Below are 10577 nucleotides of genomic sequence, written 5' to 3'. Positions count from 1 at the left end.
GATCCAATTTCTCTTTGTATTTGGGTTTCTTATTTGATAAGATAATTCGAACTTAATTATCCGCTAATAACCTAAATGAATAAGATTCATTGAACTCCAATTATTGAATGTCTAAGATTATGGATCAATTAAATTAGGGTGTAAGTCCCTAATTAATTTTTTTTGATAGTTATTATGGGGTGCCATCTTGATTTGATCAAGTTGGGCGTATCCTATGATTAGAGGGCTTTTTGATTTCATATGGAGCTTCCCTTGGGTGCAAAAGAGGGTGTGAAATAATGGATGCAAGGGCTCTAAGAATTGGTGCCTAATAGGATTCCTAATGTAAGTTGAATAATTTAAGTTATTAGAAAATTCAATACAAGTAGAATTTATATTATGAGATTGAATAGGATTCATTTCTTGTACCTTTTTAAAGGGACCTCTCCTAAGGTCCCTAGAGCATCCAAACACTACAAGAAAATGAATTTTTCTGGCAGAATTATTTACGACGGTTGATCTATCGTCGCAAAAAAGTTTATTTACGACGGCAAAGAACCTTCACAAATAAGATGCCAAATTTAATTGCTATTTCAACGGCAATAAAATCTCGTAGTAAAAAATAGAGTTTTTTCGATGGCAAATGGATCGTGATAAATAATCTATGAATTCTACGACGGCAATGGACCGTGATAAATAATTCATGATTTTTACGATGGCAACGCACCGTACGTAATATGTTTTTCTTTTGCGATGGCATTTTGCTGTGGTAAAAAATAGTTAAAACATCCTGCCTAAGATTCTCTTTTTTTTTCCTCCTTTGCGACGGCATTTTGTCGTGGTAAAAAATCAAATAAAACAACCCACTTCCCCCAACCAGCTCGATCTCCCCGACTCGCCCCTCTCCTCTCCCCCCCCCACCCACTCGATCTTCGGCTCGCCCCTCTCCTCTTCCCCTTCCCCCCCTCTCCCCCACCCGCTCGATCTCCCCAGCTCATCCCTCTCCTCTTCCCCCCCGCCCCCACCCGCTCAATCTCCGGCTTGCCCCTTTCCTCTTCCCCTCCCCCGCCCCCCCCCCCGACCGGCTCCAAAATCCTACTGCATCCTTCCGCCCCCTCCGCTCCAAAACACCCCCTCACCCGCTCAATCTCCCCGGCTCCCCCCTCTCCTCTTCCCCCACCACCCCCCCCGGCCAGCTTCAAAACCCTACTGCGCCCTCCCACCCCCTCCTCCACTCCAAAACACCCCCCACTCCGCTCGATCTCCCTGGGTCGCCCCTCTCCTCCCCTTTCGGCTCCAAAACCCTGCTTCCCCCTCCCCTTCTGCTCCAAAACCCCCTTACTCCACTGCAAAACCCTATCCCGATCCATCTCCCTGGCATGCCCCTCCCCCCCCCCTTCCGTCGCTCCAAAACCCTCCCTCCTTTGCTCCAAAACTTTTAAGTCCCCCCCTGCCGACCTCCCCAGCATCCCCCTCCCCGTAGCGTGCCCCCCGATCTCTTCCACTCAAACCCTAGCCAGCGTGCCCCCCTCCCCCCGATCTCCCCGGTGTTCCCCTCACCTCCCTCCAATGGCAGTCCGATGGCAGTTTGGCCTCCTCTCTTCGACGCAGGAAGTGGGATCTCTCCCTCCACGTTTGTAAAATTCCTCCATCATCGATCAGGTATGATCCCTCCATCGCTAATCTCTTAGAATGTTGACCAGACGTGGTTCTTGATCTGGGATGAAGGTCCATATGCTGCCCATATCCCAGATGAAAAAAAAAATCATTGGTGGGGGAGCAGACATTTAACTCTCTTTGTAGCTGATAATATATCCTAATAATATCTTTGAATGTAGCTGATAATGTCTTTGAATGTAGCTGATAATGTTTTTTTTTCCTCTTTCTGTATGTGTGCGTGTGTGTGTGTGCGCGCTTTGGAGGGTGGAGGGTTGCCTTTTCTTAACAAGCTTTTGTTGCACTCTCTCTTCTAAAACCAGGAAAATAACCATCCCGCACTTTTCCAAGGAATTGAATAAGTTATCCAACACATCTCCCAAAGAGTGAGTTGCTAGAAAGCCTCTCCTAAAGAGATTGAATTGGGATAATATCATCCTACCTGGCAAGATAGTGCTATATATCAATATAATTGCTACAACCATCTATGATTGATGGGCATAATCAATCTCACTACAAGAGATGGTAATTTAGTGAGCTCTATCCAATCATGATTGTTGTGCAATCATAAGCATACGTGATTGGAAGACAAACCCTCTCCAATCCGAGAAGTCAACATAAAACATGGATGTGCATGACTTATAAAGACTTAATATATCCTTAGTAGCATATGTAAAAAATCGCATTCACTAATATTTAATATATCCTGCTTAAGGTTTACTTAGTGTTTTACTATTTTTTTGTTTTAGAAGATCATCTTCACATTACTAGAAAGTTTGTATCTTTTTCGATATTTATCTTCATAAATTTTATTCTTTTGTAAATTTTATTTTATTTTTGATATTTATAAAGAAATTACTGTATATTATTTTTTAAAAATATACAATAATAATAGTATCAGTGGATAGTAGTTATGGATAAAAATTAGATTGATTTACGAGAAAGGACTTTATCTACGTACATTAAGGGGGTCAATAAATTTTTGAATTTTGCATATGCTAATCAGGTAGACGATGCAAAGATTTATTGTCCGTGTGAGAAGTATAAAATTTATTTTTTTGAGGACCGGTATATGGTGAAACAACATATTATTACAAAAGATTTTTGACGACATATAAGATTTGAACTTATCATGGAGAGACGTACTATTCTACTAGGTCTAACCAAGACTGTGGAAGTAGAGATTTTTTTGATATGAAAGATGATATGTTTGGAATAATACAAGAGGCAACTGGAATCTTAATGTTAGATGATAATATGAAATTTAATCATTTAATGCAGAATGAGGGTCATGAAGGGTCTAATCAAGAAATAAAAGATTTTTTTAGACTTCTTAAAGATGCGGAACATCCACTTTATCCAAATTGTACGAAATTCACCTCACTATTATTTATTGTTCGATTACTATATTTGAAAGTGCTAAGTGGATAGACAGATAAATCATTTATATTGTTATTAGAATTGTTGAATGATGTATTTTCGGAAGGGTTATGCTCGCCAAATTCATATTATCAAGCAAATAAAATCATCACGAATTTGGATTTTACTTATGAGACATGGGATGCATGTCCCAATAATTACGTGTTGTTTAGAGGCAAAGGTGAAGGACATGATAAATATCAAATATGTCAGAGTTCTAGGTACAAGCAATTTACAGAAGATTCAAATAATGATACTATTAAGAATAGTCGGATTACTGCAAAATAAGTACGGTACTTTTCATTGAAGCCAAAGTTACAGAAATTTTTTATATCATCAAAAACTAAAGAGTTAATGAGATGGCATGAGGACGAACGAACAAAAGATGGTGTTCAAAGATATCCTGCAGACTCAATTGCTTGGAGAACTTTTGATGAACGGAATCTATCATTCACTGCAGATTGTCAAAATATTAGACTTGGTTTAGCAGCTGATGGATTTAATTCATTTAGATCAATGTCTATAGCTTATAGTACTTGGCCTGTTGTTCTAATACCATAAAATTTACCACCGTGGATATCTATGAAATAATCTTTCTTTATTCTTTCTGTCCTTATTGATGGGCCAAAAGGATCAGGCAATAAGATTGATGTTTATCTACAACCATTAATTGAGGAACTAAATGAATTATGGGAGAAAGGGGTACTTACGTATGATGCATCAAAAAAGAAGATGTTTCAACTTCATGCCGCATTATTATGGACAATTAGTGATTTTTCTGCATATGCAAACTTGTCTGGATAGAGTACAAAAAGTGAACTTGTATGTCCTTCTTGTTACAATCAAATAGAATCAACATGGTTGTCACATGGTAGAAAATTTTATTATAGAGGGCATCGATGGTTCTTATCGAATACTCACAGATTTTGAAGAGATAGAATATCTTTTAATGATCAAAGAGAATATAAAAAGAAGTCTGTTAAATTATCAGGTTCTAATATACTAAATCAATTGAATGTAGTACTCAAAGAATATAAAAAGGAAGACCTTGTAAAGAGAAAATTGAAGAAAATTACAAAGGCACTTTAGGTGGAAAAAAGTCTGGATGAAAAAAGAAGAGTATATTTTTTGATTTACCATATTGAGAGCATAATTTGATTCGGCATAATCTTGATGTCATACACATTGAGAAGAATATATGTGACAATATACTTTGGACAATATTGGGGGTTACAGAAAAATTCAAGGATAATTTAAATTCTCGATATGATATGCAAGAAATGGATATAAGAAAAGTATTACATCCACAACAATGAGTGTCTGGTAAGACTTATTTACCTCCAGCTTGTTTTACAATATCCAAAGATGACAAAGATATCTTCCTAAAAGTACTAAAAAATATCAGTCCCTGATGGTTATGCATCTAATATCAGTCACTGTGTACATTTAAAAGAGCGTAGTATTTAGGGATTAAAAAGTCATGACAATCATATTTTAATGTAATAGTTACTTCTTGTAGCTGTACGCAAAGCATTGTCTAAGGATGTGGTTGAAGCATTGATTGAGTTAACAAATTTCTTTAGACAATTATGCTCAAAGATGAACAAGATGGCTGATCTAAAGTATATTCAAGGTCGTATTGCTTTAACACTTTACCATCTTGAGAAAATCTTTCCATCTTCATTTTTTGATATAATGGAGTATTTACCTATACATTTAGCAGAAGCGGCACTCATTGCTGGAGCAGTGCAATTGAGGTGGATATATCGTATTGAAAGATAATATTACTTATATAAAATGAAGCACGTCATACTCTTTCAATTTTGATTTGTTGTTATATAAATTTTATCTAATTTGTATCTATATAGATGCTCAAACTTTATGTGCGTAATCGAGCTCATCTGGAAGGTTCAATTGCCAAAAGATACATGATGGAAGAGTGTATGAATTTTTATTCAAGGTATTTACAGGATATTGAAATTAGGTCAAATCGATCGATTTGGAATAATAATGGTGGAAATAATTCAGGTCATCCCATTAGAAAGGGAGCTAAAATATATATTGATGAAGTCACATGGGAGCAAGCTCATCGTTATATGCTATAAAATATTGATGCCATAACTCCTATTCGAATGTAAGTTTTATGATCAACTTGTAAGATATACTAACAAATTTATATTTATTCAAGGGATTTTTATAATATTTATAAAAAGCACATCGAGTATTTAAGAAGACAAATATCTCGTTCATCAGATGATCAAATTGAAAAGGTCCATATAACAACTTTTCACTCATGGTTGAAGGAGCATGTAAGTAATCATATTTAATTTTTTCTAACAACTTAAATTCAAAATTTTTATTTATCATTTAATTTTTATATAATTTAAAAATTATATATTAAATTAAATATAGGTAAGAACATATGAAATTTATTACTCAAATGAAATTCAGCATTTTGCTAGAGATGCAGACCAATTTGTATGATGTTATGATGGATATATCATCAACGACTTTTGATTTCGCAAACTTGACAAGGATAACAAGAGAACCACTCAGTATTGTTGTCAAGGCATATACAAGTATTAGAGATATAACCTATTACGGAAGATTGATAGATATTATCAAGATTTGATATACCAATGATATGTAATTTGTACTATTTAAATGTGATTGGATTGATGATATCAATTGGAAGAAGATAGATGAGTTTAAGATGACACTTGTCAATTTTAGTCATCTTTTATATAATGACAATGATGTTTCAAATGAACCATTCATTCTAGCAAGTGAAGCAAAACAAGTATGCTATATTCCAGATCCTGTAGAATTAGGATGGAGTGTTGTTCTCAAGATGGCAGTTAGAGATTTGTTTGATATGTTCTCAAAAGATGGTTCCAATAATGTTAAATCAGTACTTCAAGCAGAGCCTTTTAACGAGCAATATTTAGATGAGACAATATATACTCGTGATGATGATGTTCATTGGATAAGAAAAGGTATAGATGGAATAACTGTAGATGATATAAGATCCATCGAAGATGATGTTGAGATAGATGAAGATGAATGACCGTTGTTAATTGTGAAAATTTGCATGTAAGTTATTATTGTTCATTTGTTAGTTAAATTTTATATATTTACTTTCTGTTAGTTAATATTGTTCATTTATTAGTTAAGACGAAGATGATGCTTACTTTTTATGTTTTACATATAGGATGGCTCCAAAGAGGACACGTGGTGTATCCATGTTGGATATATTACAAGCTTATTCATCATCTCAGTCCAATCATGATGAGTCACAGCAATCATCACTTTAGCATATAATACTCAGCCACATAGACAGCGATCAGAGACCATATTATCTCAGCCACAGTCATCAGATGTTGTAGATAAAATCACTTATTCTACTTATGTAAAGTTAAAATCATTGTACTATCTTATCTTATTATTGTATTTGGATACTAATTAGGTAATTTGAGTCAGTCAACTTCTAGACAAAGAGGTCGAGGCATGGCTCATGGTATTGAGTTTGGGGCATGGATCAGAAGTTCTTTGGTATTTGATGCTCATATGCAACTTTGTGGGTCCAATGCAAGTAAGTTCAAGAGTCAATTAGGGATAATAGCAAAAAATGGGACATATATCCCATTGACATAAGCATCTTAGACAGAAATGCCTCAATATATTTTAGATCATATTTGGAAAAAGGTGCAGGTAAAATATATTTATAAGTTTTGTTTTATAATTATGTATTTGATTGTAGATTATATTTGGAAGGAGATGCGAAATAACTCTCTTTTATATTCATATATTTTATATGATTACTAACTTTGTTAAATTTTAATTTTATAGGATAACACAGACGTTCTTAGTGAATACAAAGAAAATTGTTTAAAGTCGGTTGGTGAGATGTGGAGGAATTAGAAGTCTTATATCAAGCATCATTATTGTGATGAACATCAGAGAGAAGAAAATCTTATCTCTAGACCTCCTCCATATGTGAAAGCTGATCAGTGGGAGGTACTTGTTTGTTATTAGAGACAAGAAGTCCAGGTACTTGTTCTTTTGTGATTAATTTCTTTTCATATAATAAAATTATATATTATATTTTTAATTATATTAATAACTTTTGTAGGCATAGTGTGCATGAAACAAAAATAACAAGAAGATATTGGGAGGCTTGCATAAGACAGGGAGAACTTTATTTTCTGTTATTAGAGCAAATATATATTTAGAATATTATAAGTTTATATTAAATATAATTTTAGTATAAATTTTTATATATATCTGGATTATTTATGTTCATAGATGGACGCAGAGAGATTAGAAATAGATCGACTAAGTGTGTTTATTAGAATACGTACTTCAAAGTAGGGTGTCATTGATACGGATGCATAAGAGTGTATTGTAAGTGCATAATTTAAATTCTCTTTACATATAATAAATTTTATATATTAATATCAATATTATAATTTTTTATTACAGGAGAAGATGAAATGATGATTTGAGGAGGTACCTGAGGACGAGCGCACACTAAAACTAAAAGATCGTATCTTTGTGGAGGTGATGGGAGAAGATGGACATGGATGGATGCATACTTGGAGTTCGAACATGACAAAGCAATGTTTGCATCAGCAATCTTATCAGGCACCATCAGAGAAGACCATTAGGAGGTATCGAGATGAGCTTCGAACTGAGTTTGATGACAAGATTTTTTACTTGGAGGCACAGCTCTATCAGATGCGTGCTCAGATGGCGAGTGGATGTTTTGCGCATAGTCCAGTAGGTACTCGTTCGGTGCCATCGAGTAGTGGGTAAGTATAATTTATTTATTTATTTAGATTTATATTATACATTAATTGATTATTATTTATAATTAATTTTATATCTTTCAATTTTTTATAATATATAGGTTTCAGATGCATCTAGTGCTCACCAAACACATCCATCGGAAAATGAGAGATTCGTCCAGATGCTTGATGAGGTTTGTGATGATATTTTTGTTGTCCAAATTTTCTTTCGAACTATCATTTTTAATAGTTTTGTCGTTAAATATTTTACTAGAGGCAAAATATGAAAAAGTATTTCGAAAAAGTTATCCAAATGTCCTTTTAAAAAAAATGTAGGCAGTACCAATTGCTTAAGGTGCATTGCATCTAGATTTATGCAAAATGAAATCACATTTACCCTTATTCTAACAATATTTGTTTCCTCTTGGTTTCACAAGTCATTATATGTTATACTCTATTCACTTTGCCTGGTTGTTTCTTGTCATTATATTTGTTTCTTGCCTGGTTGTTTCTTTGCCTGGTGAGCCATTGAGTGCGTGCTCGCTATCACCATATCATTTCCTCTTGATTTAACAACAAGTCCAATTTAAGTTTTAGGATCTTCCGTTCTTCAATTTTTGCTATAAAGAGATTTTTCTTTTCCTTCTCTATATCAAGGTGATCAATTTTTTGTAGCAGTTCATCCTTCTGAACTAAAATGTTTCCTACATTTAATGATTCCATTGTTTAAGGTGGAACCTAAGCATTTGGAGTTTCAGAATAATGGATGTAGCAGGGTCTTGAGAAGTAGGCCCCATGTTCCACCATTGTTGAATCATGTCTTTGAATCCTGAAATTGTAGTAAGGACATAGTGCCTTCCCTGTTAATGAATTTATCATAAGAATCCACTTAGAATACACAAACTTTTAGTGAGCATCTATGCTGCTGGCTTATCAGCATTAGATGAGGGTCTTAGTGGGTTTAGAAGGTCCACCATAGTCTCTGGTTGTCATGATTCAAAAAGGGAGAGGGGACCCCACACCTTTATGATCCATCTCCTTTGTCGCATACTCTATTGAAATGCTATGGTTTCATTTTTCTTACTTGCTTACATCTCTTCAAATAAAGATGATGAAGGAAACTCATTCTTTGGAAACTCATTGTCAATTGATTTTTCATCTACTTTCTTGAACCGGATTATAATGAAATGTTTCCAAAACTTCTTCTCCATAGTGAAATTAGAGAGTCATTCAATTTTTTGATAATACAAAAAGATTCTATTGTAATCTTTATCCTAGAAAATTCATTTTTGTTAGTGACCTCATTTTATATTTTTTTTTGTAATAATTTATTAAATTAATATATATTTTTTATTTATTTTCAGATTTAGGTATAAGTCCATGAAGACGAAGCAAGTAAATTTCATGTTCTATTTTGCTTTTTATTGTATTTTGGATAATGAATATGTACTTGAATACTTATGTTATGTTTAAATAAAATTTAGATAATTTTTTAATATTGGACAATGCATTTCAAGTTATTTTTGATTGAATAGATTTATTTTTAATATTTGAGTATTATACTTTATTTTTTCTCTAATTGATAAGCAAGTGTATCAATAATGGTTACAAGTTCACAGGCATATTTATACAATAAAATAAAAAATAAATATAATTAATAAAAATATAATTTATATTTTTTACGATGGTATTTGCCATCGTAAATAATATATTAAAAATAACAAAAAAAATTTCTTGCTACCACTATTTGCGATGGTAAAGTGTTGTAAAAAAAAAAAATTTTTGCTACCACTATTTGTGATGGCAAAGCGCTGTAAGAAAAAAAATTTTTTTGCTACCATTATTTGTGACGATGGAGGGCTGTAATAAAAAAAATTTTACTATCACTATTTATGATAGCTATAGTTGTTGTAAAAATAAAATACTTATTTGCGATGGTAAAATATTGTGGCCGAAAGTTATTTACAACGACATCCTTCATCGCAAATAATTATCACAAATACATCTTATACGATGTTCTTTTACGATGCAAGCAATTACCGTCGTAAAAAATTATCGCAAAAACTTTTTGGAACGGCATTCCTCTGTCGTGAAGTTTTTACTACAGTCGAAACGGTGATGGTTAAAATACCGTCGCAAGGCTGTCACAAATACTCTTTTATGATGGCAAGTCATTATTTGCGATGGAAAAATACCATCACAAAAAATTTATTTTCTTGTAGTGAAACCAGGAACCCTACACGCCATGTAGAAGCCCCACGCCCTCGCTTCTCCTCCCCTTCTCTTTTTCTCTTGGACGTCCCAACACCTCTCCCTTTAGGGCATCCCAATTGGTTCCATGCTCAAGGCTTTGGGTGTTTTCTTTCTTGCTAGTTTCCAGCATCTGGTAGCAATACATAGTGAAGGACAAATGTTAGAGAAAGGAGAAAAAAAAGATAAAGAAAAGAGATCAAGTATTGATCGCAATCTAGGCTTCGTTCAGATTCGGCAGGCTGAATTTTCTTAGAGAAGAAAATTCAAATTGAAGAGGGCTGTTCCAAGCTAATCTCGAGTGGATACCTATAGAGGTCGAACACTTGTGTAGCTAGAAAAAATCTCTTATCTTCCAGATCTAGATTTGAAGAAAAGAATTATGAAACAGGTATGTAATTTGATCACAATCTAAATTTTAGCATATATCAATTTTAGTATATAAAATAGATCCTTGTGATTTTATATTTTTATGCATGCATGATT

General features: G+C 33.8%; 1 long non-coding RNA gene across 1 annotated transcript; it reads left to right on the top strand.

Annotated features, from left to right (window-relative positions):
- Positions 1–6909: 6909 nt before the first annotated feature.
- Positions 6910–8376, top strand: LOC114913007 (uncharacterized). Its single transcript, XR_003799020.2, has 3 exons — positions 6910–7104; positions 7537–7865; positions 7964–8376. It is a non-coding gene; the product is annotated as an uncharacterized lncRNA (long non-coding RNA).
- Positions 8377–10577: the final 2201 nt, after the last annotated feature.

Source organism: Elaeis guineensis, chromosome 14, assembly GCF_000442705.2.
Source record: "Elaeis guineensis isolate ETL-2024a chromosome 14, EG11, whole genome shotgun sequence".
NCBI classification, from domain to species: Eukaryota; Viridiplantae; Streptophyta; class Magnoliopsida; order Arecales; family Arecaceae; genus Elaeis; species Elaeis guineensis.
This window is presented reverse-complemented; position numbering and strand designations above follow the sequence as displayed.